General features: G+C 29.9%; 1 pseudogene; it reads right to left on the bottom strand.

Moving 5' to 3' along the window:
- LOC142325746 (GTPase-activating protein and VPS9 domain-containing protein 1-like) overlaps positions 1–20,268 on the bottom strand; it is a 33,765-nt pseudogene extending 13,497 nt beyond the window's left edge.
- Between the last annotated feature and the right edge of the window lie 674 nt (positions 20,269–20,942).

Here is a 20,942-nt window from a genome sequence, read left to right as displayed (position 1 = left end):
ATGGATACATCCAGTAATTCGCCAAGTATATCACCAGTTGCAATGACTCTGATTCCAATTCTTCGACAGTGTGATTATGCAGACTTATTAAGATAAAGATGAAACATATGTTCCACCACAAGAAAGTGATAGTAGTGAAGATTCTACACTTTCAATTACAAGGAAACAAAAGTCAAGAACGAAAAAAAGTCTAAAATTATTGTCAATGAAATTCATAATGCAAATTTTGAAATATAAGGCAGATTGAAAATTGCTCACAAAGTCATGCTGTGCTGTAGTTCTTGAAGAGAGGCTATTAGACCAGCAGAATAAAAAATAATTAAAGAAATGGGCAAGGAAATTCATAAAGAAAGAAAACAAAAATTCAAAATGGTAAGGCCTACACTAATTTTAGTGGGAAAGAAGTATCGGCAAGGTAATTACTGAAACCACTAAAAAAATGTAGAAATGAATGTTATCAGTTTTTAACTGATGAAATTCACATTGCTATTTTTCATATTGGGAGTATTGGAGCTTAGGATCCCACGGTAAGAGTAGATTTTATAGCTGGACATGCTAATAACAAAGTATTGTTCAGTCAGAAGAGAAAGCCTGAAAGTTCAAAATCAAGAAATGTTAGTTATGAATATTTTATTCAGTTCAAAGTAGAAAGACATGTTGTTTGCAAGGACTTTTTTACCAAAACCCTAGATGAGAAAGAAAAATTTATTTGAAACTCTTTAAAAACAAATCCTAAAGTATATCTGAAATTACTAAAAGTGATCAGCGAGGGAAGCATCCTTCAATTAATAACTGAAAATGAACTGGAACAAGTACAATCCCATATAAAATCATTCCCTTCATACGAAAGCCTTCACTTGCAAAGGACAAATGATAAGAAATTTCTTCATCTCATTTGAATTTAACAATCATGTATGATCAGTATTGTGAGAAGACAGAAAAACCAGTCTGAAGAAAAATTTATGAGAGAATACCACAGCATGAAATTGTTCTTTAAAAAACTAAGTTGACACTTGTCACAAATGTGACACTAACAATGAAGATAAAAACTGCAGATGACAAAGTAAAATCAGAAGCTGAAGATGAATTTAGAGTGCAGCAAGAAGCTGCTGATGAAAGCATATGAATCGAAGAGAATCAATAAGGAAGCTGCAAAAAATAATGAAATAAAGAAGGTTTTTGTGTTTGACCTACAGCAGTGTTTACAAACACCATCTGTCTGTATTTCTGTTGTATTTTATAAATGCTAGTTGTGGATGTTCAATTTAACAACCCATGATACATCTGGAACTTCAACACATATGTGGCATGAGGGTTTAGCTATAAGAGGAGCTAATGAAATTGCCTCATATGGGTACAGTCATTTAAGTACAATTTCTAAAAATGTAAAAGAAGAAGTTATCTTTTATTCTGGCACCTGTGGTGGGCAGAATGGAAGCTCTCACATATCTGCTATGTTTCTGAAAGCAGTGGTTGACTTTCCACATTTTAATGTCATACATCACAAATTTTTGGTTCCTGGTCATTCTCACATGGAGTGTGATCACGGATTAATTGAAAAGAAAAAAAAGCCGCTTTCTATGCTGATATATCATCTGCATGATTGGTATGAGTTGGTAAGGAGCACTGAGCAGAAGAAGCAGTTTACAGTTTGTAAAATGAGGCAATTTTTGTGTCATTTCACAAACTGTTTTGTTTAATGTTTAATACCATTATATTTTTACTTCCTTGTACGAAGTAAAGGAAGTATTGCGACTTCCTTTACTTGCAAAAATTTTTGGTTTCAGATTTCAAAAGAAATATCCTTTTTGACCATTCGTGAAATCATTTTGACTAGTTTTGGCGTGATGTCTGTACATACATATGTATCTTGCATAACTCAAAAACGATTAGCTGTATGTTGTTGAAATTTTGCTTTTAGAACTGTTGTAACATCTAGTTTGCACCTCCCCTTTTGATTGCAACAACTTAACCAAAAGTGTCCAAAAAACCAAAAAAAATTTGGATTTTGGACTTTTTCTTAACTGCAATAATAAGCCCTCATTGTGAGCTTTTCAACAATATATCATAATTGGTACTTATTTTCATTGGTTCCAGAGATATACCCAAATGAAATATGTGGAACTTACAAGGGGAAGGCACATTGGTTGAAATCAGACTTCAATTATTAACCTGCGATTGTAAAAAAATTTTACGATAAATAATAATTTAATAATAACAATAAAGAAAAATTATAAAAAAATATCAGAAGTTATTAATGAAATAAAATTTTATGTACTTTTTATTAAAAAAAAAACGTGTATGTATAATTTAATAGGCGTACAAGAAAGTCATGTGGTGTCCACATCAGATTTCCTAATAAAGAAATTATTTTACCAATAACTATTTTATTGTGAAAAAGAATAATTGAAGAGCTTACTTACCACTAATCCTACAATTATTACTAAGTTTATGATCACTGTCCATTAAAAACAGAAACATTAGAACATTTTGGTAAAAAAGGCTTAAGTCAAGATTTGTTTGGTCCAAGAGAATTAAGTCCGTACATCAGTAATGAAAAATTGTGAAAAATGATATTAAAACCTAAAAAAGAGGTGAATTTGCAGATTAAAAAGAAAAATACGTTTAACAGCATGAGCTATTTTTTGAATATTCAATCAATCATTGCAGAGTTTTTTGAATATTGTTTTTGCTTTCCTGAAAAATCATAGTTTTTGACTTTAGTCCTTTATACTGCATATCGTAGATTTATGAATCTTCTAAATTTTTTCAATGCGTTCATTTTAGAAAAACCACAGTTTTAGACATACTTTCAAAGTAGTTTTCTACAGCAACTTTTCCCTTCAGTTTTTAATTAAGTTTCTGGGAACATTCCTTCAACCAATTATTTAACTGATTACTGATCAAACCTCTTTGAGCATCATTGTAGCATAACAGAATAGCAGTAATATTCATATAATAATGTTGTACCTCTTTCTTTTAGGTTGATTTCAACTAAAAAAGAAAACCAGCTGATGCCATATTGGAAGAGTATGCTTTAAAGACATTATTTAATGTTAGTGCTAACCAGTGTATCTTAATCAGGGTAGACCAAAGCTTTGACAACATTTTTGAACAATCAATAAAAATGATGCATTTTTTGATCATGTCGTTAATACTAGTGCACTGATATCTCAGTAATGGCTCAAATTGATGTCACACTTCTGACCTTATTTCCTAAACAGATTTCGTTAAGTCGCTTTGAACATACCCAATATTTTTGTCACTTGTCGCAATAGACAGACATCTGCTCTCAATATTAACATTAAATAATCCACACAGAAATGCTTGTAACAATCATAAATCTTTTCTTTTTTTTTCATTATAATTTAACAGTTGCTTTTTCATGTGGTGTTTAATGTTTTTAACAGCAATTTTTTTTTTGCAAAATTTTACATCTGTACCTTATCAAATGACGGAAACAGATACAATTGTAAAATGACATAAAAACATAGCTACAGCTATTGGTGAGGAACAAGGTGGGCATACTTTTCTTTACTGTTTAGCTGCTGGAACCACTGTAAGGTGTTACTTCAGAGGATGAAATGTATGAATGTAAATGAAGTGCTGTAATCTTGTGTAGTCTCAGGTCGACCGTTCCTGGGATTTGTGGTTAACTGAAACCCAACCACTAAAGAACACCGGCGGTATCCATGATCTAGTATTCAAATCCATATAAAAGTAACTGTCTTTACTAGGATTTGAACCTTAGAACTCTCAACTTCAAAATCAGCTAATGAAGAGTTAAACATTAGACCAAAACCAAGTGGGCTAAGGTGGGCGTACTGTGACATCCAGAATAATGCAAACTTTATGAATAAATAACAATTTATAAGGCAAACTGGTTCTCATTCTTTGCAAACATTTTGCAGCTACCGTGTATTATTATGTAAAAATTAGTTTTTAAGGGATACTACATTAAAGAATCTTTCAACTTTTTTTTTTAGATCATTTGAATAACATTTCAGATTATAGAGAATCATTAAAATAATAAAAAGTCATAAAGAATAATATAACATTTTCTAATCCTATACTAGAACAGTGTTTTCAAAAAATATGTGATTCCAAGACCCATAACAAATAAATATTTCTTACACAGGTCTGTCTGGAAAGCAATAAGAATGAAATAACTTATCTTTTTTTGGATAAACTTTGAGGGATTCCTGTTCCATAACAACTTAGGTTGGGATCTCAGGTACTCAAAAGGACTCACGTATATTCTAATCTTGTATTACTCTTTTCATGTCTTTTTTCAAGTAAGGTATCAAGGTACTTTTTCAAGTGCCTTAATAAGAAAAAAAAATTAAATTAGTTTGGAACAATGTTATGCCATCAAATTTTGTGTGGAACTAGCAAACGTGATCAGACACACTTTAAATGTTAAAGAAATCTTATGAACAAGCTAATTTTATCAGTACATGTATAACAGTGGCACAGGACTTTCAAAGAGGGTCATGACAACACTGAAGATGAATAATGTTCAGAGTACTCTTCCACATCAAAAATTGATGACATGCAAATCTGAGATATTAGTCTTGAGCAATAATCACCGAATTAACTCCCAGAATGATTGCAGAAGAATTGGGTTCCCTAAAACTATCGTCTATGAAGTTGTGAGACAGGAATTGGATGCGTGGAAAATTTTGCAAAAACTTTACTCTTGAATAAATAGTCATCTGTGCACCAGCCAAGAAATGTTTGGATCGTTTGACAACTTAACCTGATTTCTAGGCTCAAGTGATCACACTAGATAAATCACGGGTGTTCAAAAACAACCTGAATTCAAAAAGCCAAAGTGCAGAAGGCACATTACCAAATCATCTCGCCCAAAGAAAGCTCACAAGAGCAAACCAATGATTACCATATTTTCTATTTTCAAGGGATTGTTCAGAGAGAATTTGTACCACAGGGCCGAATGGACCAAATTTTCTAAGCATAAGTTATAGAATGTTTGGGGAAAAACTTTTGCATTTGGATTAAAAGATAGTTTCTTTCTTCATGGATCTTCAGCATGACAATGCACCAAACCATTCATCCAAAATATCCATTGTAGTTCTTTCATATTCATTCTACGGCTGTGACTTGGCATCTGGTAAATATTTTTTGTTTTTGTTCCCCAATTTAAAAATGAATTTGAAAGAATCTAATTCAGAACATAGGAAACATTAAAAAAATGGTGGGAATGGTCTGAACCTTTCTCACCATTTAATAACATGGGAAATATCAAGCAATATAAGACACCAGGCATTTAATATGAAAAATGCTTGGAAGCATTGCATGTATTCTAAAAAAAAAAAAAACATTTTAGGATATCATTGATTTGTGAATTTTTTCAAGAGATTTTTTTTTAAATAAAATAATTGTAGTTTCCAGACAAACCAAGCATAAATTCTTAATTCATTAATCTAGCTCACTTCTTAGTTCTAGCTATATATAAACATATATACAATCATAATAAAATGGCAAAGAAAGGAAAAAATAAACACAATTAGAGGCATAAAGAGCACTTAATGATATGCTAGTTATTATATAAAATTGACTAACATTAAACAAACTATATTTTTATGAAATTGGACAAAATATATAACAGTGCTAATACAATTTATATTAATGAACAGGGTTATCTAAATATTAGGTACAGCTAACCTGCCATGCTTCGCTGTGGCACATTGTGGTTGCATGGATGAGAAATGAGAAACAAAGCATACATTTCATAGAAGTTTAATTTTGCAATACTTGTGGATATACAATATTTTTTGTTTTTCCACTGTCTGCGTAGATATAAAGGCTATCTGGTTTGCCGACTCGGGAAGACGCAAATACAGTTGTCCATGTGAGAAGCAATCCGCATCTAAATCTAAACCACACAATTCTAAAGATTGACCTTGAGCTTTATTGATTGTGATTGCAAATGCCAATCGAATTGGGAATTGCAATATTTTAAATTGAAATGGTGTATCGGTCGGGATCATGGGTATTCGAGGAATGAGGAAATCTTCACCTTTGAAAGGCCCCGTTAAAATCGTTGCTTCCACTACGTTATTCATCTATTTCTAAATCGTACTGCAAGTCGCGTGCCGTTGCAAAGTTTTGGCTGATTAATATTCCGCAACAGGATAATTGGCACACCTATTTTCAATTTTAATGTGTGTGGTGGCATCCCTGGCAGATCAAGTGAGTTTAAAAATTCTGTTGGATAATTAACTACTTCATCTGCTTCCACAACGGTGTCTATCGACTTATATGTAATTTCCTCACTTTGAATGCTGTTTTGAATAACATTAAGTTGATAGACATCTTTATTCTTTGCGGCAAGGATAACTCATTCACTGAGCCAATCGTGATTTCTATGATTAATTTGAATATCAGGAAATATTTTATCGATCAGTTCTTCTTTCGATGTTACTAAATTACAAAAATTATCAGGAAATGATATTCGTCTAGATGTCTCATCGACTGGCAGCTGTCCGTTTCCAATGTCCAGTAACTGTCGTGAGAATACCTCAGCTGATGGATCATTCTGCAACTGGACATGCATATTCGTAGTCAACTGCAATATACATACGTGTCGCCACAGTGTTGAATATTTCAGACAAGCATTTATTTCGTCTGCTGGTGTCGATCGAGAAATTACAGGCAATGTTTGCCTAAAATCTCCTGCGAGCAATATCAAAGCACTCCCGAATGGTTGAACATTTCCATGCAAATCTCGTAACGATCGATCAAGAGCTTTAAGCGATTTTTTATGTACCATCTTGCATTCATTCCAAACAATGAGTTTACATTTTTGTAATACTTTTCCCATACAGAATGCTTTGGAAATATTGCACGTGAGAGTCTCGATGATTTGCATGTTTAATGGCAACTTCAGAGCTGAATGCGCAGTCCTTCCACCTGGTAACAATGTCGCAGCTATTCCAGACGAAGCAAGAGCTAAGGCTATGTCATTTTTTGATCGGATCGTAGCTAGAACCAATCTAATGAGGAATGTTTTCCCAGTTACTCCTGGCGCATCCAAGAAGAAGGTCCCCCAAACTACGTCATTTATCATTTGCATTATGCGATCATAATTGCCTTTCTGTTCACACGTTAATTTGGGAATGTTTGATTGGATATATGACTGAAGATCACCAATGTTGTAACTGTTCACAGCGTAAATCCACATCAAATGAAGTAATCGCAGCTCGGGTGGCTGCTGGCATTCCCAATTGACTAAGAACTTTATTTGCATTAGCTAAGCACTTGTCTTCAATATTTATCAATGCTTCGTTGTAAATGCCTTCTGTAAATTCAGACAAAAGTGAATATTTAACCTAACAAAGGATTTTTTGGTCATTATGTAGGGATATTATTTTCTGTGTATTTGGTTATTTTGACTTTTTTTGTTTACATAGTCTTAAATCTATCTGGGCTATAAGAAAGTTGGGTGTGTTAAATTATTTACTGTAAGTCATCCTTCTCGTTGGCTTTTCGTTTTGTTTTGGTTTTTTTTTTTTTTTTTTAATAAAATACAGATGTTTTAGCTGTTAAATATAATTCAAAGAAATTTGTTACTTAATCAGTTGTGATTTTGTTTACATTGGCAACGGCCATACGGGCTCTTTGTGATTGGTCGTTGTGTTTGACAGTGGCCATCTTGCACTGATCTGACTGGTTTTCCTTTGTTTACATTTCCATCTGATTTATTAGCCTCTTATTTATTAAAAAAACTGTACAAATTAAAAATAGATAAATAGATTTATTAAAAATAGATGAAAACAATCTTTGATGCGGGTTATATATCGTGCCAAAATTTGAACTTTATCGGTGCAGAACATTTTGAGTTTTTGAAGTGGACACAAACAAACTTAACATTTTTATATATATAGATTATATATTTTTTTTTATACAACTTTAATTTATAAAAAATACTTACTGATCACGAGAAATATCACCATCTCCATTAGGATACATAGCGTATATATATATACCCTACTAATAACAGATCTTTCAATAGCAGTATGAGCCATTGTCAACTGAGATTCACTGGCAGCTGAAACAATTTGAAATAATTTATCAATATATAATTAATATCTCTCCAAGTGTTTAATAAAGGATATATCACTGCAGTAGGATGTTCAGTGTGGTTTTAGTTTTATATACCTTTAGCTTTTTTCATGAGTATTTCAAAGTTGAGAACATCAATAAACAACTAACTGGTTTATATAGATAACATAATAATACATTATACAAATCATTGCAGGAAGGTTTAGTTTGATATTCCAGCCTAACAAAAAAAAAGAGAGGCTTCAGCATTTGCTTAGAAGGATCAAAGGAAACCATGAAAAAATCTTAAATCAACATTAAAAAACAGAATTACAAATAAATAGCAAAATGTTTTTAAAGCCCTATTTATTTACAATTTTTTTTTGCAGTGTTTTGATTAAAATTTTTTCATGGTTTCCTTTGATCCTTCTAGGCAAATGCTGGACTCTCTTTTTTTTGTTAGGCTAGAATATCAGACTAATCTTACTGCAATGATCTGTATAATATATTATTATGTTATGATCTGTATAAATCAGTTGGTTATTTACTGATGCTCTCAGCTTTAAAATGTCTGTGAAAACAATTAAAAAATAACTAAAAACTAAACTCAACATCCTACACTACACTGATCTATTTTATTACTATCAGCTACATTAAAATTATTACTACACTGGTATCCTTTATTACTGATTATAAAAAATATTATTTAAAATATAAAATATTATTTAAAATTTAAAAATATTATTTTCTATATAAAAACTATTATTTCATTATGTAGTAGTATGTAAAATGTGAGAATGGTGCAAAAGAATTGGATTTAAAAATTTATCAAGAATAACATTGATGAATGTGCCAACACAAGAAGAACCCTCTAGACTATCTACCACAAGTTATTGAGGTTAATTCATATGATGGCATTGTACTTCAATTTTACATCACACATGATTTATTGCTATAATTCAAGGACACTAGGAAAGTTTTGCAATGACTTTATTTTTTTAATGTTTCAAAATAATCTCGACCACACATTACACATTTTTCCATCTTTGAAACTACCTTCAAAGAAACACTGCCATGTTTCAACAGAGATCTGGGCATACTCAAAGCCCTTAAGAGGTTATTATTGCTTGTAAAATGTCTCCCTTTCAGTCTGTTCTTCACCGAGGAATAGAGTACAGACACATAAAGTAAGGTCAGGACTGTAGGGAGGGTACTCTAAGTTTTATTCCAGTACTGGCCAAATACTCAGAGCAAACTTCGGAGCGTCATCACAGTCCTTCCATTTGGGCACAGCTTCTTGAGAGCTTCAACAATTTTAGGGAGGCATTCCTCAGTATACCACTTCCCTGTAACTGTCTTCTGAGTTTCCAACACAACTTGCAGTAAAATTACTCTTGTACTAAAAAAAAAGGCCATCATTTTCTTCTTCACTGATCTGGATTTTCTAACACCCATTGGGATCTCCTCATTTTTGAACAATCATACTTTGTTCTGAGACTTGGTCGGGAAGTCATAATAGTTTCATCACCTGTCACGATATTGCTCATCAGAAGATTTCCCATTTTCAAATTTTTTCAGCATTTCATGGCACCATGAAACATGACATGCCATCTCATCGTCGGTCAAGTTATGCGGTACCCAAAGGGTACAAAGCTTTCTAACTTCAAGGTGATCTCACAGAATAATACAAACTGTTAGCCCATTAATGCTCAAGAATACCTCTATTTGGTAGTAGGTCACATACTTTCTGTCTCAAGTACTTTTATTACTGCAGAAATGTTTCCCTCAGTCATCGACAAAGGTGGTCAACTTGACCTTGAAAGCCAAACTTTCCTCTTTCAAACCCTCAGTACCACCTAAATATTGTTGTATAATGAAGATAATCCTCATTTCACTACCTCAGCTAAAAGGCAAATGACCTGAGATAACAACTAGAATGGCTATAGTGCAGGTTGGGTCCTATGCAAACTAACTTTTGACTGTCATCAAATTTTTCAAGATCTTGTAACTGTGATGATTCCTTCTGTCATACTGTAAAACTTTCCAAGTGCCCTTCGTATGTTCAGTAAAGCTAAACTATTACATTGAATCAGTTATCTTACAAATAACTGGAAGATTTAATTGTTCCAGTTTTCAGAAAAAAAAAATTCATGAGTGAAAATAAATATATAAAATATTATACATATATTACCTTGCCAAACAGGATCTCTTTCCATTTCCAAAGCAAGAGTTTGCAAAAAATTATCTAAAAGATCATTTTTCTCATCAGCCAGTGTAAGATGTTGAAATTCAGAACTGAACCTTGCTACCATATTTTCTCTACGCTCAAGGAACAATCTGACACATACAGCCATTAGAAAACTAGTGCGTACTGCTCTATCACTATTAACACGTTCTGTTAACCTGTCAGAAAATAGAAATACAAATGTTACTGATTTAAACTTTCAGTAGTAAATTTGTAAAATCTGACTAACTCTAATAACATGAGAAAGTATAAAAATATATCAAGACTAATTTAATAGTTAAAAATTATTAAAATGAATTAGCTGCACAATCATTTTTATTGGTTATACCCTGAACCCCAATAATGGGGATTTTCATGGCCAAATCTTTCTGATGAAATTACCTGAAAAATAATAAATAAATTAAGTATGTAAACTCCCATGTATAAATTTAAATTGTTTGTAGAATAACCTAATGTTATCCATATGAATTATAGCTCACAAAAATGAATAAATTTCACTGGCATAATTTGGGCCAGTACTTTATACAAGTTTTCTATGTTTCTTTTTAGATAGAAATGTTTTCAAGTAATCAGCTATTCAGCCCCAACAATCATTGAAGTGGATACAATTTTAAGTCAAGTGTTGAAAGTGTTATAATAACACGGGAAAAATTTTAATTACAACACATGATGGATCTGGTATACCATTTTATGAGCTACTTACACAGTGTCTAAATTACGGCTACAACCAAATCAATTAGTGAATTTCATTAAATCCAGAGAAACTGCTCAAGAATAACGCTACAAAAAATAACTTTTTTTATGTAGCTTAAAAAACATTTATTCATTTATAAAATAAATTTAATGTTTATAAACCAAGTAAAATAAATTAATAAGACCAACAATTCATTAATAGGCAAAATAAAATACCTATCCAAATGTGCTAAAGTAGAAAGCAAGGCTTGACGACAACGTATTAAATATGAAATATACGGTGTTCTTGACTTATAATCTTCCTTCAGCGATTCAAAGAGCTTGGTACAGCTAAAAAAGAAAAATATTTTTATTACATTATGTCATTACAAATAATTTGAAAAACATCAATTTGGTGAGAAAATTATATATATAAAACTTCAATATACCAAATAATTTAAAATTATGATCTACATGTATTTTATTTACCTACTTTACTTTACAACATGTATGAAACATACTATAATAATATAAAAATGTAAAACCCTACCCCTGACTATCAAACAATCGCACACAACGTAATGTTTCATGAAGATGTGCAACAAGAGAACGATCTTGCAGATTAATAGCTTCAGCCAGCTGGAGTTGAAGAAATGCAACCAGTTCATTTTCTTTCTGACTCCAAGCTTCTCTCTGAAATAAAAAAAAAAACTTCATGATATTATCATTATTATTGTTGTTATCTATATTTAAAATAAAAAACATAGATGGGCTTGTTTAAATTTTAACATTCATTCAGTGTATTTATGTTTACTTTTAACTGCTTCATAAGTTTGGAACCTACCTACCTACCTACCTACTTTAAAAATGAAGATCAAGTCTTCCAATCATAATAAATGAAACTACCTTATGACAAAAGAGAGAAAAAATACCATATAAACCAATAAAAATATTAATAATCAGAAAAAATGGAATTGCTGTCATCAAATTTATTGAAAGCACAAAGTATTTAAAAACATATATTTTATAAAAATTCACACAAATTAGTAATTGACATAAAATTTTATAAATACACACAACTGCTTTGAAAACTTTTTGAATATTTCATTTGAATGAATTAAAAAAAAAAAGGTCTGTGATTATGAAGACCTTAGTTTGGCTTATTTTACTCGTAAAATTCATAACTGAATTTTCAAATTTCTAAACATTAATCACAATAACGTTGTAAATGGATCTGCCAAATCTCAAATCACTAAACTTTATGCTTTTAATTTTTAACATCTTTATGAAGATTTGATATCTAGGGCACTTGCTGTATGCTGTATTTTGTTGGCTAGTTACAAATTGTGTTAAAAATTAAATAATAGATTAAAGTAGTTCTGACAAGATGTTCTTATTAAAATTTAAAAATGTATTATTACATAGGAGGGTACAGGGCTCAATAATCTCCCCTTTTAAACCTGAAAGGTACAAAAATAATATTTGTACCCACTGAATTTTTTCAAATCTTATTAGTTGGGTTTTTCATAAATAATTTACACATTTAATATAATTTAGTCCCAAAAAATACAAAATTTTAAACAGAACAATTTAAGTTATATCAGAGAAAGTTTATTTATTTACAATAAGGACTTTAAAAAATAAAAATCCCCAGCTCCAACTTGTAGAAAAGTTAACATTTTGTCTGAATTTAAATGCATTAATGAGATATATATCTCACTTCATCTTTGTTTAATACACTAACAAGGAATTAATCCTGAATATTTAACATGAAAAACTAGCAATTTAGTAAAAAAGGTTTAACTCTGGAAGGTGAAAGTCTCAACAAAGAATTATTTAGGGAAAAAATTAAATAGAACATTAAATTAAATGCAAGAAAAGAACTGTGTAAAAAAATTATTCATGAATAAAATCCTGAAAAAACAGAACCCTTGGTGACTGTATCGCCCTATCCTCTTGACTAATTATAACCTAACTAATTTAAATTAATGCTAAATTGCCATTTAACATCAATTCTCCATATATAGTAATCATCAGGCCAAATTAAAAATGCCACAGCATATGCTGTAAAATTTTAACACCCAAGATGAAAGACAAACCTTTCAATCAATCTGATCTGCCTTTGATCAAACTTCGGTTATTTCATACATTACATCTGAATCTAATCTAAATATGCTACAAAATACTTTGGTAGAAAAATAAATATCACTTTATTTTAACCATCATTCAACTTAAAACAAATACATACCATTGCAGTAAGTGTTGTCTCAGGCACTTGCTGTACTTCTGCAGTACTTAAAACAAGTCGTAATTTCTTCTTAGCATCCTTAAACGCATACGAAGATTCAATATTAGCAGGATCAATAAATAGTCTTTCATCTTCATTCACCACCGGTTCATTTCCAACAGTTACTGATTCACCCAATTTTCTAGTCTTATTGTTATCACTACCATTAGCATTACTATTATCTCCTCCACTAACCTTCCGCCTGTATTTTGCCAGTATATCGTCTGAAGTATCTACAAAAAAAAGTACTATAAAAAAATTGACAATAATTAAAAGTCAAAAAGTTATTTAATTTATATTTTCACACAAATTTGATAATTTTAAGATGCCGAAACTAATTAATCCATTCAGGGATGGTCAAAAAGAATATTTCCACTGAATCTGAAAACCTAAATTTTTTGTGATTACAATACTTACCTCGGTTAGGTTTAATTATTCTACATATTTTATTATTCGCTGGTTCATTTAAATAAATAAGTCTTATTTCATTTATAATATAAATTACTTTTATAATATTCTTTGAACTTGTAATTCATACATGTAACATTATTGTATTAATTAATTATATATTTGTAATAAACACATGTTTGTCTTTGAAGGATGGAACAAGACTGACTAACAATAGAGCATTAGACAAATTCATTTAATAAGAGTAACAAAAAAGTGAGAATTTATAAAGACTAAACGAAAGAATGAAAATTTATAAAGAGTAAAAAAAGGTGAAAATTTTTATTTTTACAATTAAAAAAAGGAGAAAATGAAACCTAAGACTTAACAATATTAAATTAAATAAATACTTTTATCTTTATGAAATTTTTCTCTTTATTTTTATAAAAGTTAAGTACAAACGAAGAACTTTTTTCAAGTTCAGCATGGTTCCTCTCTTCCCCTTCGCTTTGCCCCCAGCCCATCGTCTAAAATCATTTTAAATAACGTCACATAAAATGACTAATTATGTCATGTTTGTTTTGATTCTTATTTACATTTCCGTAAATAATTTAAAGATACAATAATAAAATATTAAAACTTAGAAATAATAATTAGTCATTGTTGAAACGCATATTAAAATCATAAATTGTAAATCTCACAAATTGGTTTAGTTTATTCTATATAACTGTCAGCTTCCATGATATGCAAGCATTTACTGTGATTTGAGTAAGGTTATAATAGATAATTTTTTGTGTCCTATTTTTAGCTTTGTTTTTTTTGTGAATGTTATATTTGAATAGTTTAGTCGGAAAGTGATGAAATTTAAAATATCAAAAATTCGGGAAACTTAACTACTCCACAGTCATTTCTGTGAAATTGTGTCTAATGTTATAAAGTTCATGACAGAAGAAGCAGAGAACAGTGACTTTATAATTGTTCCTAATAGAATAGGTCTGCCGCCACTCGCAAAAAAATGAATAAAAAAAAATTGCAGTGTCTCAACATCAAGGAAAACTTCTTAACAGCCGAAACCTGTCACAGGGTTTGATGATTTTAATATCCATGTTATCCATAATACAATCAACCACTTTTACATTTCAGAAAAATACCTTCTGTTAATAAAATACTCAAGAAACTGAAGGATGATTGTTTCACAGTTCAAGCTGATCATTACGTCGAATTCTTAAAGCAACATGGTTTAAATGTACTGGAATTCTATCAAAGAAGTCCGTATTGGTTAAAAGGTCTGATATTCGATACCAAAGATTTATGACTTGTTCCTATCTAGTAGACGGCATAAGAACCCAGGACTAGCCTGTAAAGATACAAACTGACTACCTCCCCCATTACTCAACAGCATGGGAATCCCAGACTGCCTGTAATATACACAGTGAATCATGAGAACAGCCTGGCTAGAGCAGAACTTGCCTCAGTTCTGAAATTTCAATTCTGCTGTCTGCCAAAAATAATGTAGGCCCTTCTACCACCACAAGTCCAAACTTCAATTAACTGATATAGTGAAAGTTGACTTCAGTCACTGACGATGAGATGTTAACTTCATGTCACTGGAGATTAACATGGTCTGTTGCAGAAACACTAGCCAGTTCATATATATATAGATCTTCATTGGAGCTAAAGTGCATGCTCCTAAATTTAACAAAAAATTTCTGTATTCAGAATAGTAAATCGACCAATAGTTTTTATAGATGAGATGTACATCCATAGCAATCACTTGCAAAAAAAAATGTCAGTTGGCAAATGTAATACAGCAGAATGTTTAAAGAAACCTATTAGTAAAGGAGAGAGGACAATAATTTCGAATGCAAGAGGAATGATGGGATTTGTACTAGACTGTCTGTCAATGTGGAAATCAAGTGGTACAATCAAGGGATTACCACCAAAACTCTGCTGAATTAGGAATTTTATTAACTTTTACATTGTGATAAAGGCGCATTGTCTATTACAATATGCCTTATCACAATGTAAAAGTTAATAAAGCTACTAATTCAAATGCTAAAAAGGAAATTACAGTAAACTAGCTTCAACTTAATAAAATTCCCATACCTCATAACACCTTGAATGTGGAGTTGTATAATATAATTAAGTAAAACAAAAAGTGTTGCGAGAAATATGCCATTGACGAGTAAACAAAAAACACCATGACGTTTTAAGACTGTCTCCCTACCACCCTGAAATACATCCCACTGAACTGATGTGGGCAGATGTGAAAAACTAGGTTGTAAAGCACAACGTAACTTTCACACATGAAGAAGTAAAGAAATGTACAGGTAAATTTAGTTCTATTGGACCTGAACAATGGAAACCAAAAATTCATAACTGCTTAAAATGGGAAGATAAATATAAAGCCAAACTAGGTATTTTAGAAAACACTGGAATCCTTTATATGTTTAGATGAATATAACGAAAGTGATACGGATGACAGCAGTATCTATGACAGCGATCCAATTACTTGTACTGAAGCTATGAGTTGACTAGAGTTATGATATTTGTCTGGTGTTATTTTTTAAAATATTTTTATTAGGAGTTAAATTAGAGATATTTCAGAATTACATTGTTGTAAATACTTACAGTATATGGTGCAATCTTACAACATTTTCTAATAAAATAAAATAAATAGGCCATTATAAAATAAGATAAATATTATTATTAAGATAAAATATTAACTGTAGTTTTTCAGTTTAAAACATTATAATTATTATTAACATGACAACCAACTCACTGAAGGTGGGAAAGGTCTGCTAATTACTGAATCGGCCTGTATGCACTCTATCTGTCTACATGCCAAGTACAATGCCAATAGCAGTATTTGGTTAATAATCTATATCAAGCAAGTACAAATAGATGCATACTCAAATTTTATTTCATTCTATCTCTTCTATGTTTCTTTAACAAAAATACAGTAAACATGATAAATAAATGTTTCCTGTAATTCATATAATGTTTTCCCATTCTACATTAACATAAATATATACAGCAATTGGCATTTTTATCAATCATGTTTTAAATACTATTTACTCATTTTAGCATTAAAAATATACCCATTAATAGGTATAAAATATATATATATACCGGGTGATATTTAAGTCTTGAAATGGTTTATACTGCATATCTGAGAGGTATTTGGAGACAGAAAGAAATGGGGTTCTACGTAGTTAAGAAAAATCTGTATTGTGGTGGGTTTTAATTTTTGTCCGCCATATTGAATCATACTTAATTTTTTTAAAATAGGAAGGTGATTTTGATTTTAAAATTTTACAAGAAAAACAATGGTGAACCATGTTTATCTGTTAATGCCTTCATTATCTAGTTAATAAGCATTCAAAGCTGTAATGATGGAAAAATCACAAACTTTAAACAGTGCTATCATATAAAACAATAATAATTAACAACACAACATTAAATGGTTATATCTACTAATATTATTTTCTAAATAAAAATTAACTTCCAATGTTAATATTAGCTGATGATATTTGTTACTTAAAATAAATGAAACAAATCAGCTGGAAATACTTCCTTGTACACCTATTAAATTACATGTACATGTTTTTTTAAAATGAAAAGTACATAAAATTTCATTAATAACTTCTGATATTTTTTCATAATTTTTTTTTTTATTGTTACGATTGAATTATTTATCGTAAAATTTTTTTTTACAGAGGTTAATAAATTAAATTAATAAATAATAATAATAATAAATTAATTAATTAATAAATCAATATATTTAAATAAAAAAAAGTTATAAAATAAATATTAAAGTTAATAAATATTAAAAATCAATATTAAAGTTAAAAAAAGGGAGATTAAGTCTGATTCAAACTGATGTACCTTCCCCCTGTAAAATCCAAATATTTCATTAATTAAAGTTTTATTCAGCTATAACTCAAAATAAGTACCATTTATGATATATCGTTGAAAATCTCTCATGAGGGCTTATTATTGCATTTAATAAAAAGTCCAAAATCCAAATTGTTTTGAATTTTGTGCTTTTGGATTTTTTTCCACTTTTGGTTCAGTCAATTGCAATCAAAAGGGGAGGTGCACAAAGTTCCAAAATCCAAAATTTCAACATCCTACAGCTAATCGTTTTTAGTTATGTGAGATGTATGTACATACATACATCACACTGAAACTTGTCAAAATGGATTTAGGGATGGTCAAAATGGATATTTCTGTTCAAATCTGAAAACCGAAATTTTTTGCAATCACAAATTTAGTTGAGTATATCATACAACATATAGTTAAGCAAAACTGTCAATATCTGAGCCATAATAATCCAGATGGATGTTAAGTTAATAATCCTAGCTCAAACACAGCACCCTCAGAAAGTGAATGTTTGGGCGGGAATCGTTGATCATTGTATTGTAGGGTCTTTTATTTTAGATAATAATCTTACAGGAGTTACTTACAAAAACTTGTTAGCTGTTAGAATTTTATCAAATAACTGGGAAAATGTTGGACAAGAATTAAATAATAAGATATAGTTTCAGCAAGATGGGCCACCACTTCATTATCTAAGGCAAATTTTAAATGAACAATTTCCAAATCGCTGGATAGGTCATAGAGGAGCCATAGAATGGCCTCCCAGTTCTCCAGATCTACTTCCTCTGAATTACTTTTTTAGGAGTACCTGAAACATGTTTACAAAACAAAACCTGCAGACATTGACAAATTAAAAAGATGAATAATTAACGAATCTGCTCACTTACCATGAGACATATTACAAGTTATAAATGGATATTACTTCACATTAGCACACTTGCCAAGCTGTAGAAGGGAAGATTTTGAACATTTATTGTAGAATGTGATGCTTTCAACATTTATTTCATTAGTAATTTATGATCAAAAACATTTATTTAAAATTTTAAAATAAATATTGTAATATTTAAAGTGAATATCAGCTGATTTAGCCATTTAATTTATTGTTGTGCTGTTAATTATTATTTATTGTTTATTATTATCAATATTATAGCACTGTTTAAAGTTTGTTTTTGTATGCAACATGAATGTAAAACGCAATAAAATTGCTCATGCAGCGTGTTTTACCTAGTTTTACTGTTAGCACAATTTTTCTATTATTGCAACTTTAAATGCTTAAAACTTGATAATGAAGACACTAACAGAAAAATGAGTTTCACCATTGTTTTACTTATAAAATTTTAGATTGAAAGCATGTGTCATATGTCCACCTTTCTATTTAAAAAAAATAAGTATGATTCAATATGGTGGACAAAAATTAAAACCCAACATAATACAGATTTTTTTCTAACTATGTAAAACCTGATTTCTTTCTGCCTCCAAATACCTCTCAGATATGAAGTATAAACTGTTTCCATATTTAAATATCACCAGGTGTATATATATATATATATATATATATATATATATATATATATATATATACACACACACACACATAAACACACACACAGTTTTAATTTTGATATAAGTATGATAATTAATCTTCAAATCATAATACTAAACATTTATTTAATACATTCAGAACTGCTTATGAAACAACTAATGGCTTATGTTTCAGAATTTTTTCTGATACTAATAAATGAGTTATAAAAGACAACTAATTATAATTATTTTATCTATTATATTTTAATTTTATTTAAATTTATTTTTGGAAAAATATTTTATTTTACATGAAAGTAAATACATCTAAATCTTTACATGTTTTTCTTAAAGGGGTTGGAGTTCAAACAAATAATACTACATTGCCTTAAGTTATATCAGATAAAAGAGGTCAAATTACTATAGTCTTATTAATATCTTCTGTATGCTGTTAACTAATTCTACTTATTCAATTGATATTAAAGATCCTAAGGAAATAATACATATAAAAAAAATTAAAATTTTCTACCTGTTCTTGTTGAACGACTTTCTTCTGATAATCCTCTACGAAGACTTAAACTATCAACATCAGTACCACCTAATCCAGTACCAAACCTACAAAAAAATCATTTGGTTTAGGAAAAATTACTTGATAACTTTAGAAAACGCAAATTATAAATACAATACAATGCACTTCTTTCAAAAGTAAGTATACTGAAATGTATTTTGGGCTCACCTGAAATTATAAAACAATCATCTTGGAAGTGTAATTGTTGAAAAATTGCACAATGATTTCATCAAGTTCTTTTCACTGTATGATTAGCATCATAGCTGAATACTAAGTGCTATATTTATGCTATATTTAAGTGCTAAGTGTTAATTTGCTATAAGTGTCCTTGGCCCATTGGTTACAATTCTATCTATTCTGGTTTATATTTGAATGACTCTTGTATATATAAACTACAATCTTTACAACAGATAAAATAGCATATTACAAAAATAAAAAAATCTTTGATTTAGAAAAAAAAAATTCCTCTCAACAATAAGAATGGATATTTGTGCAGCCTTTTTTCAAATATAAACTTTTTTTTTGATAAAACAAACTTAATCAATCATTTTTCAGAATGAAACTATAATTTTCATAAAAGGTTACAAAGGGGTCCTTAAGTTTGTCTATGTTTATCAAACCATTAAATATAAAAACAAACACCATTTCTTACAAATTATAGGATACAAACATGGTTTGTATTTGAAATTAACCAATGACTTTCATTAAAACATGGTTACATATACATAATCATACATTTAGGTTGTATATTGCTGTAATATTCACATAAATAGGTATGAAATGTTTAACAGAACTGAATGTGCATATTAATTAAATAATGTAATCCAAGAACAAGCATGTTAATACTTGTAGTAACAAAGGTTATTATGCAGAATATCTAGCCATGCTTCCGATACCAATGACCTATGAGATTAGTCTGCAAAATTAAATAATTATAATATCGCTTCTTATTCTCAAAGACAGTAATTTATTTTAATAATATATGAAATTAAGATAAAAAAATCTTACCGTCCTAGATCTTCAGATCCTCGGAATGATTTTCCACGACGATTTTTATTAAAAGGCAACCTAAATCTGAAGAAGCTACCATGTTTTGATTTGCTATCTTCATCCAATGATTCCTGAAAAAAAAAACAAAGTAATTAAATTTCTGTAGCTGTAACAACAGATTTATAGGTAATAAAATATAAAAAAGTAAAACTGAATTAAAAATAACAAAAATGAATCAACTATTAGATAAATAACTGATATCCACCTTATCACCTCTTTCAGCAGTCTTATCAAATGATATACTCTTTGGTATAGCACCAGTTGATGGT

This window comes from Lycorma delicatula, chromosome 5 (assembly GCF_047948215.1).
Source record: "Lycorma delicatula isolate Av1 chromosome 5, ASM4794821v1, whole genome shotgun sequence".
Taxonomy (NCBI): domain Eukaryota; kingdom Metazoa; phylum Arthropoda; class Insecta; order Hemiptera; family Fulgoridae; genus Lycorma; species Lycorma delicatula.
This window is presented reverse-complemented; position numbering and strand designations above follow the sequence as displayed.